Source organism: Eublepharis macularius, chromosome 8 (assembly GCF_028583425.1).
Source record: "Eublepharis macularius isolate TG4126 chromosome 8, MPM_Emac_v1.0, whole genome shotgun sequence".
NCBI classification, from domain to species: Eukaryota; Metazoa; Chordata; class Lepidosauria; order Squamata; family Eublepharidae; genus Eublepharis; species Eublepharis macularius.
In genome coordinates, this window is record NC_072797.1 from 3,684,109 (window position 1) to 3,700,768 (window position 16,660).

A 16,660-nucleotide genomic window follows, 5' to 3' on the forward strand; every position below is an offset into this window, starting at 1 on the left:
CCAGCGATACGGCGATAGGGGGGGTTTTGCTACAGAAGGGGGAGGATGGAAAATTGCGTCCTTGTGCGTTCTTGTCTAGAAAATTTTCTGCGGCGGAAAGGAATTGGAATGTGTGGGAGAAGGAGGCCTTTGCAGTAAAAGCAGCCCTTACTAACTGGAGACATTGGCTGGAGGGGGCGCGATACCCTTTTGAGGTCTGGACAGATCATAAAAATTTGGAGGCCCTCCGGAGCCCACGCAGACTGAATGCCAAGCAATTGCGGTGGGCGGAATTCTTTTCGAAATTCAACTTCACTTTAAATTATCTCCCGGGCAAAACTAACTTTTTGGCGGACGCCCTATCGCGCATGCCCCAACATAGGAGCAAACGGGCGGAGACGGTCGACACGGTCTTCTCGCCTAAGCAACTTGGGGGCGTGGTGACTACTCGCAGCCGCGCCAAGCAGCCCCTCCCAGCCAACCAGGAATGGAAATCGAAACTTAAAGCTGAAATAGAGAAGGAGGGGGATAGAGCTCCGCGGAGCAAACTGACCCAATCCCCACAAGGGGATTGGTTGGCCGGGGGCAAGTTGTATGTCCCAGACAGCCTCAGACTGGAAATTTTGCAGCGCTGTCATGATGCTCCCACTGCTGGACATTATGGGTATCTAAAAACTTTGCATCTCGTCCAAAGACAATTCAGGTGGCCGGGCATGCGCAAAGACATTTCCCAATACGTTAGTTCCTGTCCTGTTTGCCTCAGCGCCAAAACCAGGAAAGGGAAGCCTCCGGGTCTCCTGCAACCATTGGAAACGCCAAACAGACCCTGGGAAGTAATATCCATGGATTTTATTACTGATCTACCTATCTCAAAAGGACATAATTGTATTTTAGTGGTGGTAGATCTGTTCTCCAAACAAGCACATTTTATCCCCTGTACTGCTATACCCTCCGCGCGAAAGCTAGCGGATCTGTTTTTAAAACACATCGTGAAATTACATTCTTTTCCGTCCAAGGTGATTTCGGATCGCGGCGGACAGTTCGTTGCCAACTTCTGGCGGGAGCTTTTGAAAATGTTGAATATTGAACAAGGCATCAGTTCAAGCCACCACCCACAAACCGACGGACAATCCGAAAAAACTAACCAAATTTTAGAACAATTCCTTCGTTGCTACATTAATTTTCAACAAGATAATTGGGTGGACCTTCTCCCCCTAGCCGAATTCTCCTATAACAACAGTGTACATGCTTCAACGGGAGAGGCTCCATTCAAAATTGTGTACGGGACTCACTTCGATCCCTTCCCGTTAGACGCACCCCCTCTCCATTCCTCTAAACTGCCAGATGTATCTTCATGGTGGGGGGAGGCGGCGCAGCAGTGGACTCTTATTAAGAAACACCTTGAAAAAGCCAAACTGGATTACAAAAAATACGCAGATCGCCATCGTGTGGCCGAATGGGAATTACAACCTGGAGATCATGTGTATATTTCCACAAAAAACCTAAAGCTAGCTCAAACCAGCCGCAAACTCGCTCTAAAATTCCTGGGACCTTTTCCTGTGCGCAAAATAATAAATAAAGTAACTGTTGCTGTAACTTTGCCTAAAAACCTGCGCCATGTGCATGATACGTTCCACGTCAGCCTTCTAAAGAGAGCTCCCACCGACAACAAATGGCACATCAAAGCTCCACCCATTCCAACTTTGATTGACGACCAAATACACTATGAGGTACAACAAATCTTGGACTCTAAGCTCAAGCGAAACCAGCTTTTTTACCTCATTCGCTGGAAGGACTTTGATTCTGGTTACGATGAATGGGTGAACTCTGCACATGTTCATGCTCCTAGATTAACCAAAGCTTTTCATACTCGCTATCCATATAAGCCAGGGGGGGATCTATTTTAAGGGGGGCAGAATGTCAGGTCCAGTATGTATCTAAACTGTACTGACTCCATTTTCTAATGCTTCTAGTGTTTAAGTGCTTTCTCCCCAGGTGCACCAGTTCCCAGGCAGCATTCCAACCAGAGGAGATTGTTGTGTCTAACACCGTTCCACCAAGCATTGGCCTTGAAGGAGAGCAGCTTCCCAGGACTGAAAGATGTTGTTTTGAGAACTGTGGGGGGAGGCTGTTCCAGATGGGTATTGTTACTCTGTATCCCATGCTTGCTCTTCATTGGTAACAATGATCATGTACCATCCTGAGTCTCCTATTCAGGACAGTGGACTATAATGGACCTTTTCTGCAATAAAACTTCCTTTGCCAGACACTGGACTTATTCTTGCTTCTAAAGGGAACCTTGCAGAGAGTGCCTTATCTAGCCACAGTCTGACACCTTCATAGCTGGGGCCTCAGCTTCCTCTCTGGCTTCAGGGCCTCCCCCACCAGGCGAGGCGGTTCTAGCCACAGCTGCCCCTGACGGGGAAGAAGAGAGAGAGCAGGTAAGCTCCTGCCACTACTCAAAGCCACCTGTTCTGGCTCTGGGGTACTCTGCTTGGGGCTCCGGCGGCAGCAGACTCAACCGCCCCTATGCTCATCTATCTTCTCCAGGGCTCAAACAGTCGTTGCTTCCGGGGCAGCTGTCATGCCTGCCCCATCCTGGAGGCTGCACCTGTCCCACCCACCTTGCTTGGGGTGACGGCTGTGGCTGCCCCTTGCTTGAGACTGAAGCGGGCCGCAGTCAGGGCCCGGCACGTCTTCTACATACAAGTGCTGAGGCACTGGAGGGGGGGCAGGGGGGGCGTGCCATGGAGCTGGCGGTGGCCATGCTGGCGGCTGGGAAGCCACCTGCGTGCCGCCCTGGCCACCTGCCATGCCTGACCTGCAGCTGCTGCGCCCAGCTGGGAGCACATGCTGGTGGCCAGTCTGTGCAGGCAACCTCCCAGCCCTTCCACTCAGTTGCCCCATGGTGCCGCCCCTGCCTGCACATAGCTGCGGGCCAGGCACAGCAGGTGGCCGGGGTCTCGCAGCACAACTGAGCGGGGGGGGGGGGAGGGCTGGGAGGCACGCAGTGACATCATCACACAGTCCAGATGTGACCGCATGCTGCCCCCGGCCTCAGGCACCAGAAACTCTAGTATTAGCCCTGGCCACAGTTCTAGGGGCCCAATCCTGGTCTTTTCCTCAGGGTCACAGAATCACGAAGACCCTCCTGGTACCAGGCTGTGTTCAGTGAGATGAACCCTGCAAATATGGTCCACTTATGGTGGAATCTTCCTCTGCATGAGAAGTCAAGAGAAGATTGTTCCAGGTGAGTAGCCGTGTTGGTCTGTCGTAGAAAAGCAAGGTTCGGGTCCAATAGCACCTTAAAGAAGAAGTAGATTGCCAGTGGAAGTTTCCTTGAGTCGGGGGAAACCCCTGCTGTTAGCTGAATAGATGCTCATGATCCAGCCTGTTTACTGCAGTCAGATCTCTTGACTATTGGGGCTACCACATGGGCAAACAGGAATCTCGTCTTTCTGCTATTAAAAAAAATGCACCCGGTACTGAGGAGCTCCGGAGAGTAAAATTTGGTTCCTACGGACAGGAACTACCAATAGCTGCATCCTGCGTCCTGGGGTGTGCGAATTGAATTGTGACAGTAGAGGGTCTAGATACTGATTGGTTTCAAGACACTGGATGATAAAAAAAAATCTTGCTAATAAGTGAGAATGAAACTTAAAGGCAAGGCCAAGCAAACATACAACCCCTGGGCAGGCTGAACATAGATTGAAAGCGTTCTGCAGCATCAATGAAAAATGTCTCTCCCAATTCTTCTACATATTACATTTGACATGTTGTCATTCACCTTTCTTATTGTATGAACAACAGCAAAAAAACCCCATACTGGATAAAACCAGTTATGTATTTTGCTCATTATCCAATTCCCCGTGGAGGCCAACCAGCTTATTTATTTACTTCATTTCTATTTTGCCTTTTTTTGTTGAGAGTCAAGGTGCACTACTGAACTAGAAATGATGTAATAAAATAATTGTAACACAACAATGCAATAAATCTGGGTTACAAAACTTAAGGACAATGCAGTAAAACAGTATAACACATCCAGCAAACAATACAATAATTATTTTTTTAAAACTGCCTAATTTTTTCCTTGGGTATACCCTGACCTGGATAGCCTAGGAGAGCCTGATCTATTTAGACTGCAGAAGCAAAGAGGGGTTGGCCTTGGTTAGTACTTCGATGGGAGACCTTCAGTGAAGACCAGGGCTGCAGAGGCAGGCGATGGCAAACCACCTCTGTTAGTCTCTTGCCCCGAAATCTCCACCAGGGGTCGCCATAAGTCAGCTAGGACTTGAGGGCAGGATTTCATTTTTTCATCATAACTATAATGTATAAAAATACCCTCTTGAACATTTCTGTTTTATTCTTTCTGTGCGATGATAGCACCACGGGAGCCAGGGAGGAGCTGCGACTGAATGGTAGAGCCTCTCTGCTTGGCATGCAGAAGCAGTTCAATCCCTAGCATCTTCAGGTAAAAGATTCAGGTAGCAAATGATATGAAAGACCTCCACCAAGACCTTGGAAAGTGGCTGGCAGTCTGAATAGACAATTCTGAACCAAGGGCAGGGCTTTTTTTCAGCTGGAACGCGGTGGAATGGAGTTCAGGCACCTCTTGAGTTTTTAAAAGTTTAAATCACCCTCAGCAAAAAATGGTCACATGGCTTGTGGCCCTGCCCCCTGATCTCCAGACAGAGGGGAGTTTAGATTGCCCTCCATGCCACTTGGCACGGAGGGCAATCTAAATTCCCCTCTGTCTGGAGATCAGGGGGCAGGGCCACCGGTCATGTGACCATTTTCAAGAGGTGCCTGAACTCCATTCCACCGCGTTCCAGCTGACCCAAAGTGACATCATTGTGCGGTCCTGGGAGCGTGCACGCACTTTGCACACACACATGTGATATCAGAGGCACCACCTCCCTCCAAGAGTTGCCCCTTGTGCTGGCAACTCACTGAGTTCCACCACCTCTCCCACCGCCCGCCCCCCCCCAAAAAGCCCTGTCTGATTGGGTACAAGGCAGCTCCATGCGTTCTTCTCTCCTCCTGATCTTCTCAGACAGGCCATTCTGCAAGTGGCACCTTCAGAAGTCTGCTTGGATGAATAAAGCTGCCTCGTGGGAGTATATCAAGAGAGGTGGTCATACAGAGATGGGGTTTGTAGGCCATGAAGGACTTTATAGGTAATAACCAGCTTTTTGAACTGAACTTGGGAAACCCAGAAGGCCTAAGTCCATCCTGTTGTTTACCCCCAGCAACTGGCATTTTGAGGTATACTAGAGGTCCTGTTTAGTCATCATGTATGTATGTATGTATGTATGTATGTACCGCCTTTCTCACTCAGACTCAAGGTGGATTTCACAGTGTGCGATTAGTACAGTCAACATCAAGGGCATTTCCATAAAAAAATGCCATAGGCTAAATAGCTACAAGTTCACAAAGACATAGCACTAGCAGGAGTAGAGTAGAAGAAATACTGAAACAGAACATAATCATTGTAGGACCGACATTAAACAACATGAAGCACAGGTAGTACATAGGAGTACATATTTAAAGCAACAGATAATATGTAAGGCAACATAGTGGTGAAGTCCATGGTCCCTGACTCATTAGCGAAGCATCTGAGAGCCCCTCCCTACATATAAAAGCCTTTTTGAATAATTCAGCTTTGCATTGTTTACGGAAAGCCAGGAGAGAGTGGGGGCTCTCCTGACCTCCCCAGTTAGGTCATTCCACAGGGTAGGGGCCACCACAGAGAAAGCCCATGTATGGGCTGCTGTTGATTTTGCCCGTGGGCAAGCTGGCACCTGCAGGAGACCCTGTTCAGATGAGAGAAGCTGCCCTGGAGGGACACAGGGAGGGAGGCGATCCTGTAGGTTTGCCAGACCAAAGCCGTGCAGAGCTTTGTATGTAATAACCAATTCCTTGAACTGAGCAATGGCGCCCTTGATGGGCTCAGATTAAACATTCAGAAGCTCCTTGGCCTTTCCTTCCAGGCATTCCTTCTCTATGTTTGTTCCAGTGCGGCTAGAAGATGATATACCTGCGATTTCTCCATATGAGGTTCTTGGGAAGACGGCGTTCCTTGAAGTAACCTAGGGCTTGTTAGCAAGCGTAGTAGGCAGCGAAACATGGGGTGTAGGAGCTTTCGTTGTGAGTAGGCGTGGGAGAAACAAACTTACACTCAAAGCCTTGATTAAGCTGTAGAAAACAAATGAGAGTTCTTTATTGTGCAAACTCCATACATGATAGGAAAGGTGAGAGAGAAAAAGATCTTGTTCTACCTATCTAGTCTCAGAATGGCAAGACAGGAGGCCTGCATCCTTCGTGCAAGATGAAGAGAAAAGGAAGCGAATGTGACAAAGAGCGGAAGATGCGGTGTTACGAAGAGGAATTCTCTTAAAATAGCATTCTACACATCAGTGCCAGACCAGTAAAGAGCAAAGTGTGAACAGATACCTGACCTCTCTTTCTAACTCTTTGGTCTGTCCCTAGGGCTGCCAGTGGAGGTGGGGGGTTCCCTGCTCCCAGCCTCTGCCCCCCGCCACCACTCACCTGGCTGGCGAGGGGGGAAAGCCTGGGCAACAGGTAGATAAAGGTAAAGGCAAGCACTGAGTCATTAGTGACCCGTGGAGGGACGTCATATCACAAAATTTTCTTGGCAGACTTTTTACAGGGTGGTTTGCCATTGCCTTCCCCAATTATCTACAGTTTACCCCCAGGAAACTGGGTACTCATTTTACCGACCTCAGAAGGATGGAAGGCTGAGTCAACCTTGAGCCAGCTATCTGAATCCGGCTTCCGCCAGGATCGAACTCAGGTCGTGAGCAGAGCTTGGGCTGCAGTACTGCTGCTTACCACTCTGTGCCATGGGGCAATGGGTACTGGAGACAAAAAGCCTCTGAGGTCATCGTGCAGTGGTGCACTCTTGGTGAGCGCACCAAGTGACATCATCACACCCAGCAGCGGGCATGTTCCTGTGCTTCACACATGAGTCTTTAGGCTCACGGCTGAAGAAGGGAGCTGTGACTCTCAAAAGCTTATGTAACCCCTATGAGGTGATTGGTTTAGCCTGGTAGGGCGGAGTCAGTAGCTTGAGCCAGGTAGCTGAGGAAGAAGCAGGTTGTATGTGAACAATATGACTTAAAGTGATGTTTGTGTATTGTGTTTGGATGGTGTTACTGGGATTATATCATTTTTTCAGGGCTGTAATTCCCCAAGAAGAGGACAGAAGCCTGGGCTACAGTTGCTTTGAATTGGAAGGATAGTGAAAAAAGGACTCTACCACTTGTCTGATTCCACTAAGTTGAACTGTTTACCTTTTCAAAGACATGGTTGGTTTAAAGTTTCTGTATGGTGGCCCTTATGAGTTTAGATTTAAAAAAAACAGTTGTACTGTATTAATTGGTAAAAGATTTTTAAATGATTTTTTTCTTAACTTAAATTTGTGTGAAAGTTTGCTTCCTAAGCCCTATAGAACCCATACAAGGAGAACGTACACTTACACTCTGAAAACCTTGTTGGCCTCTAAGGTGCCACTCGGCTCCAATCCTGCAGGCCTAAATGGCAGTAATCGCCAATCAGAACATCGGAAGCAAGCAGCTAGCCTGCTCCATGCAGCCCGGAAGAACGTTCCTTGTAAAAGCACACCCGAGAACTGTGCCTGGGCACCACTTTCAAGTTCTTGTGTGCACTGCACACTAGGTTCCTTTTCAACACGCAATCTAAACAGAAAGCCATGGGGTCTCCTGGAGAGAAGAGGGAAACCATTGCCTTGCTATTGAACAGGTGTAGGGAGAGGCTTCAGGGGCCTTCTCAATGTCTCATGCTCCCCATCCTGCCCAGCAACTAATGCAAGGGACACTTACCAGCAGTCGCCCAGCACAGTAACTGGTCTATTAATGGCTTTCTTCTGTGGCACTACTAAGAGATACTGCATACCAGCACCTTTACAAAGGATCTCTAAAGTCCCGGAGTGGGGTGGGGAGATTGGAGGAAATAATTGCAAACATATTGATGGGTACTGGCATCTTTTAAAAAAGCACTGGGTGATTCCAGAAGTTGACAATGACCTATTCGGAATGCAGTTTCAGGTAGGTGTCAGACTATGGAGGATAGGATACAGCAGATAGATCCCTGGACCATTGCAGCAAGACACAAGTTCTTGGTCAAAATGTGAAAGCCTGAGAAAAGAATAGTTATGACACTAGCAAAGTGATATTGAGCTATAGCAAGATATACTGTTCAGCAGAACAGAATCAAAATTGGCATGGATGGGGCTCAGACTGATTCAGAAGCAGTATTCACTTCCGTATTAACTATTATTCCCCCCAGTGGACGTATGTGCACACATTTTTTGTGAATGAAATTTGTGCACAGGAATAATGAATGGAGTATTATAAACACAGCAGAATTCTTTCATGATTAACAGAATGGAAAAATGAAACAGGTTAAGGGAGCTTTGAAGAACCTCAATAATCTCAACAATAGCCTTCCAGTGTAAGTGCAAAGAAGGGGGGAGGGTTGCCATAAACTGAACAGTGTCTCTAGCAAGACAGGATACCCACATGGGGAAGTACTACATAAAACTTTGTAGTGTGGCAGGATCACCCCAATTTTGCTATGATCAAAGGAGCCCAGAGACGAGGAAAAACCCGACAGAGGCTGCAGTCTGGAAGACACCATTGTTTAGCATGGATAGGAATGGGCTGTTTGTCTGGTTTGATGTGGTATTGCTAGTATTTGCTTAGGATGTTTCCCCTTCCCTGATACTGTACCAAATCCCTCAACAAACTCTGGATCCGTTTTTGAATCTTTGACTTTGGTCTCTGGCATCCTTTTTGCTACTGAGCATGCTACTCACAGCCACTTGTTTTTTCTATTCCCTGTGCAAACACGCAAACTTTGGTGTTTTGCACCAATTGGTGCAAAATGCTGCAGCCATCACTCAAATTGTGCAGTCACTCCATTGGCTACCTATCAGTTACCGTGCTCAGTTCAAAGTATTGGTTATTACATACAAAGCTCTTCACTGTCTTAGCCGGACATACCTATGGGACCACCTCTTTCCCTCCCTATGTCCCTCCATGGCAGCTTCGCTCATCCAAACAAGGTCTCTCGCAGGTGCCATCCTGCACATGGGCAAAATCAACAGCATCTCGTACATGGGCTTTCTCTGTGGGGGCCCCTATCCTGTGGAACGGCCTGCCTGAGGAGGTCAGGAGAGCCCCCACTCTCCTAGCTTTCTGCAAACGATGCAAAACCGAATTATTAAAAAAGGCTTTTTACTCAGATAGGAGGGAAGTATTGTAGGGAGGGGGTCTCAGATGCTTTGTTAATGAGGAGGAACTTCACCACTATGTTGCCTTGCATATTATACGTTGCTTTGAATATGTACTCCTATATTCTACCTGTGCTTCGTGTTATCTACTGTCAGTCCTAGAACTAATTATGTTCTGTTTCAGCAATTCTTCAACTCTGTGTTGGATCGAAGAGAACGTGATTCTCGAAAGTTTATGCTACAATAAAATTGGTTAGTCTTAAAGGTGCTACTGGACTCTTTTTGATTTTGCTACTACAGACTAACATGGCTAACTCCTCTGGATCAATGCTAATGCTATGTCTTTGTAAAGTCCTATGACATTGTTTATGCAAATGTCCTTGATACTGATTGTACTAACCTCACACTATGTAATCTGCCTTGAGACTCAGTGAGAAAGGTGGACTATAAATGACATAAATAAAAAAATAAAATAATTCATGTGTTTGTTGAGGGAGTGATAAAACAACAATCCTGCAAAGCAGATTAGGCTGAGAGTGAGTGACTGGCCCAAGGGCACACAGCCTTTAGAACCATAAAATCGTATCAGTCTCTCTACACGAGACCTCTTACACAGGGCCGGCCCGCCCATTGAGGCCGGTGAGGCCGCCGCCTCAGGGTGCTAAGGTGCCAGAGGGGCGCCTGGCCGGGGGCAGGGGTGTATGTCATGGAGCTGTCACCACCGCCGCCAGCCAGGAGCGCATGCTGGCTGTGGCAGCGTGGGGCAGCTGAGTGGGCAGCCTCCCGTTCAGTTGCTCTGCGGGCCAGGCGGAGCCGGCGGCCAGGCTGTGCCTGGCCTGTAGAGCAACTGAACAGGAGGACTGGAAGTGACGCAGTGACGTCATCACGCAGTCCGGTGTGCGCGCACAGAGGCAGCATTAAGCTGCCTCAGGTGCCGGCGACGCTGGAGCTGGCCCTGCTCTTACATGAGGAAGCTGAAGTGAAGGGAGGCGCAATGTTAGCTGGGATGCATAGTTCAATTTCACCTCTCTACACTAGCCGCCACAGATGGCTCCTCAGAGGGTTTGTTAATTTCATCAGAGCCTTAGGGCAGGCAAAGATGAAATTAACAACCTCTGTGAGGAGTCAGCTCTCCCTAGTGTAGAGAGGTGAAATTGACAGAGCCTTCGGCTCTGTCTTTTTAAACTGCTCTTCCCTGCTAACGTTGCGTCTCCCTTCACTCGAGCGTTCTTGTGTAAGATGCCTCGCGTTGAGAGGCTATAGAATCAAAGGGTTGGAAGGGCTCTCCAGCGTCATCTACTCCAACCCCCTGCACAATGCAGGAAATTCACAACTACCTCCCCCCCCCACCCCCCAGTGACCCCCTGCTCCACGCCCAGAAGATGGCAAGACACCACCAGGATCCATAGCCAAACTGGCCTTTGTCAGTCGTGATGTGACCCCAGCAGGAATTTCTCCCAGCTGACTGGCGCAGTCTCCTTTGCAGCTGGCTCCATGAACGCTGCCTGCCAATTACCCATCTTCATTAGCAGGGGATGCCAAGTCACGATTAAAACATTCTAATAATACTCATTAATGCTGCACAGATGAATGGACCACGCACACATGTTTGTCACCAAGCCTGACAAAACTGCTTTCAGACCTGCAATTATACTCCCTCCCTGGGGAAGGAACAAAGTGAGCCATCAGCAGGTGGCACGAGGCAACGATGTTTGCTTCCGTCTTTTTCAAGCAAGTCTTTCCTGCATGATGCAGCGATAACACTTGGCTTGCCACTTCCCCATTGCGTGTTTCTTTAGGAGACACATTTGCAAACAGGCCCGTAGTCACACTCTTGTGTTTTTAGTGCTGTGATCCTATGCACGCTTGCCTGGGGAAAACTCTTTGAGACTTCTGAATAAACATAAACAGATGGTTGTTGTAGGTTTTCCGGGCTGTATTGCCGTGGTCTTGGCATTGTAGTTCCTGACGTTTCGCCAGCAGCTGTGGCTGGCATCTTCAGAGGTGTAGCACCAAAAGACAGAGATCTCTCAGTGTCACCAAAAGACAGAGATCTCTCAGTGTCACAATGAGAGATCTCAATTGTGACACTGCGAGATCTCTGTCTTTTGGTGCTACACCTCTGAAGATGCCAGCCACAGCTGCTGGCGAAACGTCAGGAACTAGAATGCCAAGACCACGGCAATACAGCCCGGAAAACCTACAACAACCATCGTTCTCCGGCCATGAAAGCCTTCGACAATATATCAAACATAAATAGAATCGAGCTGTAAATGTACAACTGAGACAACACAGTGTTACACCTAAACCATGTAATGTGTGTGAAGAGGCCCTTTAAGAATCTGTGCTGTTTCACATTTCCTCCTAGCCCTTTTAATACTTTCTAGGAAAACAATAGCCATTCTTGATGGAGGCGATTGTTTTCCAGGGAAACAATAGCCTTCATCAAGAATCTATAAGGAAGAGTAATTGAAAGCTTATGCTACAGTAAAGTTGGTTAGTCTTAAATGTGCTACTGGACTCTTTGCCATTTTGCTACAACAGACTAACACGGCTAACTCCTCTGGATATAATGCAAAAGGATATGGCTTTTAGAAATCTGGAATCAGCAAAGATCTGAAGTAAGGTTGCCACTGTCCAGATGGGGCCTAGAAATATCCTAAAATTACAATAGATCTCCAGACTACAGAGATCAGTTCCTCTGGAGAAAATGGCTGCTTTGGAGGTATTATATCCCACTCGTTCCTTCCTCCTTCCCAAATTCTGCCCTCCCCAAGCTCCACTCCCAATATCTCCAGGAATTTCCCAATCCTTAGCTGGCAATCCCGGTGTGGGCAATCCTGTGTGTTACGGCCCCTTTCTTTCTCTTGGGTAGATTTGGTCTTTAAGCCTTTTATTCTTGCCCCCTTTTGGTAGATTGCTGCCACCAGGAATTAAATTCCAGAATAACTTAAATGTCTCCTTTTAGTAACGTGCCCAAGAGTCAGGCTTTTTCGTGGTACTATGTGGCCCTGAGGAAAGGAATGGGATATAGGAATGACATTGGGGTCATTCCTCAATGTCCCCAATAGGGTAATTCCTCTGGGATATAAAAAAAACCAAAGTAAACTTTTATCTTTATAAGAAGCTCATTGGTTTCATATTATTTCTTAAACTTGATGAGTAGTTCTCAGTTATTAAAGTTACTTAAATCCAGTCACACAGATCTTCTCTCAGGCTTCACACACAGTTTGCCTGCTTTTCCCTGACTGAATGTTCTTTCACAAACACACAGTTCAGGATTCCACACAGGTTATATTTCTCTCAGACAACACACACAAGCTCAGGCTGCACACAGCATGCCTGCTTATACCAGACTCAATATTTTTCTCAGAAATTCTTAAACATGCTGAGGCTGCACATGGCTTGCCTCTCTTGCTCTGACTGAACTTTTTTTCTCCACTCTCAGTCTAAACCTGCATTCACTCTGCCCACGCTCTATGAGCCAAGCTACAAGTCCTCAAGAAATCATCTCACTCACTCATCCCTCTGTTTCACCCCCACTCTTCATCTATGCCACACCAAGCATTTAAAGAGACATGCACACATTTACTTAGAATCATTACACTAGACTACTGTAAAGTACTCTACATGGGTCTGTCCTTAAAGACAATTTGGAAACTCCAGTTAGTACAGAACAACACATCCTAGCTACTATCAGGTACTTAACAGAATCTGCATATCACTAGCACTTAGTAGATTCAGCTCTGGTTACCAGTCAGGCACTGGGCTCAATTCACGGTTCGAACCATCACCTACAAGGCCCTTAATTGCATTGGACCCATGTATTTGTGGCACTGACTTTCCTGCTATGTTCCGCTGCCATAGCTTTGCTCTTCTGAACAACTATGCTGGTCTGTAATAAAATAGCAGAATTGGAGTCCAGAGGCTGGTATCGTCTTGGTACTTGAAGAAGGGAGACCTGACTTTCGAAAGCTCCTACCCTAGAAATCCTGTTGGTCTTAAGGTGCCACTGGACTCTAACCCTACTGTTCTACTGCAGACCAATACGGCTATCCACCTGAAAAGAAAAGTGTGCAAGCTTTCGAATTCTACAAGACTCTTCGGTGGGTTGGATATTTAAAAGAAAAATGTTGTAAAAGGATACGAGGGGAAAAAATCTCTTGGTGCATTTCGGCTGAATAAATGTGCTTAATTTTTTGCATGCCAAAGAGCGGCAACGCTCGCCCGTACCAACTCCGATCTGCTAACCGATGGCAAAAGGCGCCCTTCCGCCAGCCCTTAACTGGCTTCTTTAGACCACGCCTCCTTTGCGTGCCAACGCACACGCTCTCGGCCTCTCCTCCCCTTCCCAGAATGAAACCGCCGCCGGGTCACGTGGGAGTGGCAACGTCGCCCCTCCCCTCTCACCGCCCTCCTGCTTCGCGTTGTTCACGTGACGCGCGAGGTCGCGTGAGGCTCCCCGGCAGGCAGGCGCGCGAGAGGGGCGGTGTTGCCAGCCTCGCGGCCGTTGGCCTTCCCCGTCACGTGGGGGCGAACGGGCTCGCAGGGGGAGGGAGAGGAGGCGGGGAGCGGTCACGTGACGAGGGGAGGGCGCCGCCGCGGCCGCTGCTGCTGCTGCTTTGTGAGCACGTTGGGGCAGGTAACGGGCGCGCGCGCGCGGCCCCGGCGGCCGGAGGGGGGCTCGCGATGGGGGGGAGGCGGCGCGCCTCATCCTTATCTGAGAGGAGGGGCCGGGCGAGGGGGACCCCCCTCAAATTGGGCGGGAAGGCTGAGGGGAGACGCAGTCCCCCCCCCCCCGGGTAGGAGTTGTGGGGGGGTAAGGTGCCTCCTCACAAGGCCCCGAGCAGGAGGGGGGGGAGGCTCTCACGGCTCTGCTGCCCCTCGGACCGGGCCTGTGGCCTCCCTGAGGCTGGACTGGACCGGGGGGGGGGGAGAAGTGGCTTCAGCAGGACAGAAACTGTGGGGGGGGAGAAGTTTGCTGAACTGCCCCCCCCCCCAGGAGGCACGTGCGCCGCCCGGCTCCCGTTGGCGGCCTCCTATCTTTGCTGGGAGGGGGGGGGGGGTTGACTCTTCTTTTTCTAATAATAATAATAATAATAATAATAATAATAATAGTGTTTCCTCACTGAGATCCAAGGCGGATTACATGCCGCAAGAGATTATAGTTTGCTGAACTGTCCCCCCCCCCCACACACACAAAGAACGTGCGCCGCCCGGCTCCTATTGGCGACCTCCTATCTTTGCTGGGTGTGTGTGTCTGTGTTAACTCTCCTCTTTCTTCTTTTTCTTAATAATAATAATAGTCTTTCCTCACTGAGATCCAAGGCGGATTACATGCCGCAAGTGATTATAGTTTTCTGAACTCCCCCCCCCCCGGAAGAACGTGCGCAGGCTCCCATTTGGGGGGGGTCTCCTGTCTTTGTTGGGGGTTTTTAACTGTCCTCTTTTTAAAAACTTATTATTGTTATTATGGCTTCTCACTGCGGTTCAAGGCGGATTACATACTGCAAGTGAAAGTAGTATCAATTTCTAGGGCTGCCTGCATAGTCTTCTAAAGAAAAGTCTCCTTTCCCCAGTGTATGGTTGCCAGCTCCAGGTTGGGAAATTCCTGGAGATTTCGAGGGGGGGGTAGAGGCTGGAGAGGAATTTGGGGAGGGGACCGCAGCAAGGTATAATGCCACAGAGTTTCCTACTCCAAAGCAGCCATTTCTTCCAGAGGAACTGATTTGGGTTACCTGGAAATCGGTTACAATTTTAGCAGACATTCAGGCATCATCTGGAGGTCTCCAACCCCAATGCCAGTCTGTGAGGAGGGCAGGCTAGAAATGGGAATATAATAATAATCAGGGCAGCTGCTAATTCAGCTTCTTTCACCCTCAGTTACTGCATCCAGGAGTAGTTCTGTTTCGCATGGGCAGTGATCCTCTCTCGGTGGGGTCCCTTTCTTTGTGACTCTCCTTGGCTCCCTTCCTGGGATGGATGCTGGCCAGTCCATCCCCCATTCTTCCTTTTGATGGCCTGGGCCTGGGCCTTGAGTTTCCTTTTCTCCTCCCCCCCCCATAGTCTCAGTGCTGGGCACAAGAGTTGTCAGATTGTGGGGTGGGGGGCATGTCAGTGTCTTCTGTCAAAATAACCAAGAGCCTTATGTCATCTCTAAAGACCCCCACATTTATAAAGTGGGCTCTCTGCTTTCCCGAGGCAGAGAGCCCACTTTGTCACAGGCATGATGAAGCAGTTAGTTTCATGCATTTTGATGAGGTCTGGCTCATGAAAACTTCTGCCCTAATAAATGTTTTACTCTTTAGGGTGCTACGTTATTATGATTTTAGCTGTAGCTGACTCATGGGACAACCTGCCTTTACGGAGTGGTTTTCTATAGTGTCCAAAAAGAAATGAAACAAGGAATGTTGCTTTGGATCCCTATTTCTGGATCCCATGGCTTCTCATACACATTTAAATGTAGCATAAGCTTTTGCAGGCCTGAACTCACATCATTTGGGCCGAAGTGAACTTTGTAAGGTTTTATAGGCAGAGAGAGGTGTCCTTGTGTGAGTGTGGAGAATTATGATTACATTTTATATTTTTTGGAGTTCTGAGAAAATAATTTGTATTAGAAAAATTTCATGTGGAAACAATGGTATCACAGCTGGCAAAGGTTATCCGAGGACAAGACCTGAGACTAATGTTGTATTAGTTGCCTCTCAATGATTTGGGGAGCAGAAACAGGGCCCTGGTAGATTCTTGGGTTGGTGTTGTTAGAAAACAAGCGTGCTGTGTTATTGCTGCAGTGTTGAAAAGAACATTGTAGAAATAATAACGACCCAATTAAAAAAATAGTATTGCTAGGTCATTTGCTATTTTGGGCTTGACTGCATTGGGCCGAGGAATTCAACTGAGTATAGGTCTGAGGAGTAGTCTGATAGAAGTCTTTAACTATGGAGCAGCTGACTTTGGCAATAAGCTTCTGTCCCCCCCTCCCGGGTGAGTTGACATCGTGTGTAGATATACAGAGAAATTTTACTAGTACCTAAAGGAGTTGATGATCTTGAAAAGTTGGAACCAGTAGCTTTTTTGTTTGCAAATTTCCTCCTTTGTTACCGTGGCCCTCCTGTAAGTGACTGTTGGGAGTCTGGCCCTGCCCTCCGCTGGCTGCCAAGGAATCTTCTCTGTTGTCTTAACATGAATCATTGGGGAAGGCAATAAAACAGCACAGTCAAGAAAATGTCCTCTCTGGTGGCTTTGGCTGGCAAGACATAGGTTTTAGAACAGCTGCTTCTCCCCCACCCCCCAGGGACAGAAACAGGAGCTGAATTTAAACGTAGGGAAAAGAGGAAAGGGATGTCATGGAGAAATCAAACCTTCTCCCTTGACATGGTGTTCCAGAAGATGCTTGATGCTTTACTA

General features: G+C 48.2%; 1 protein-coding gene across 2 annotated transcripts in view; it reads left to right on the top strand.

The window, feature by feature from the left end:
* The first annotated feature begins 13,840 nt into the window (after nucleotides 1–13,840).
* Nucleotides 13,841–16,660, top strand: part of UBAP2 (ubiquitin associated protein 2) — a 110,514-nt gene continuing 107,694 nt past the window's right edge. For both annotated transcript variants that reach the window (XM_054986418.1, XM_054986419.1), the window contains exon 1: nucleotides 13,841–13,895. The gene's annotated coding sequence lies outside the window, so the exon portion shown is untranslated. The remainder of the gene's footprint in view (nucleotides 13,896–16,660) is intronic.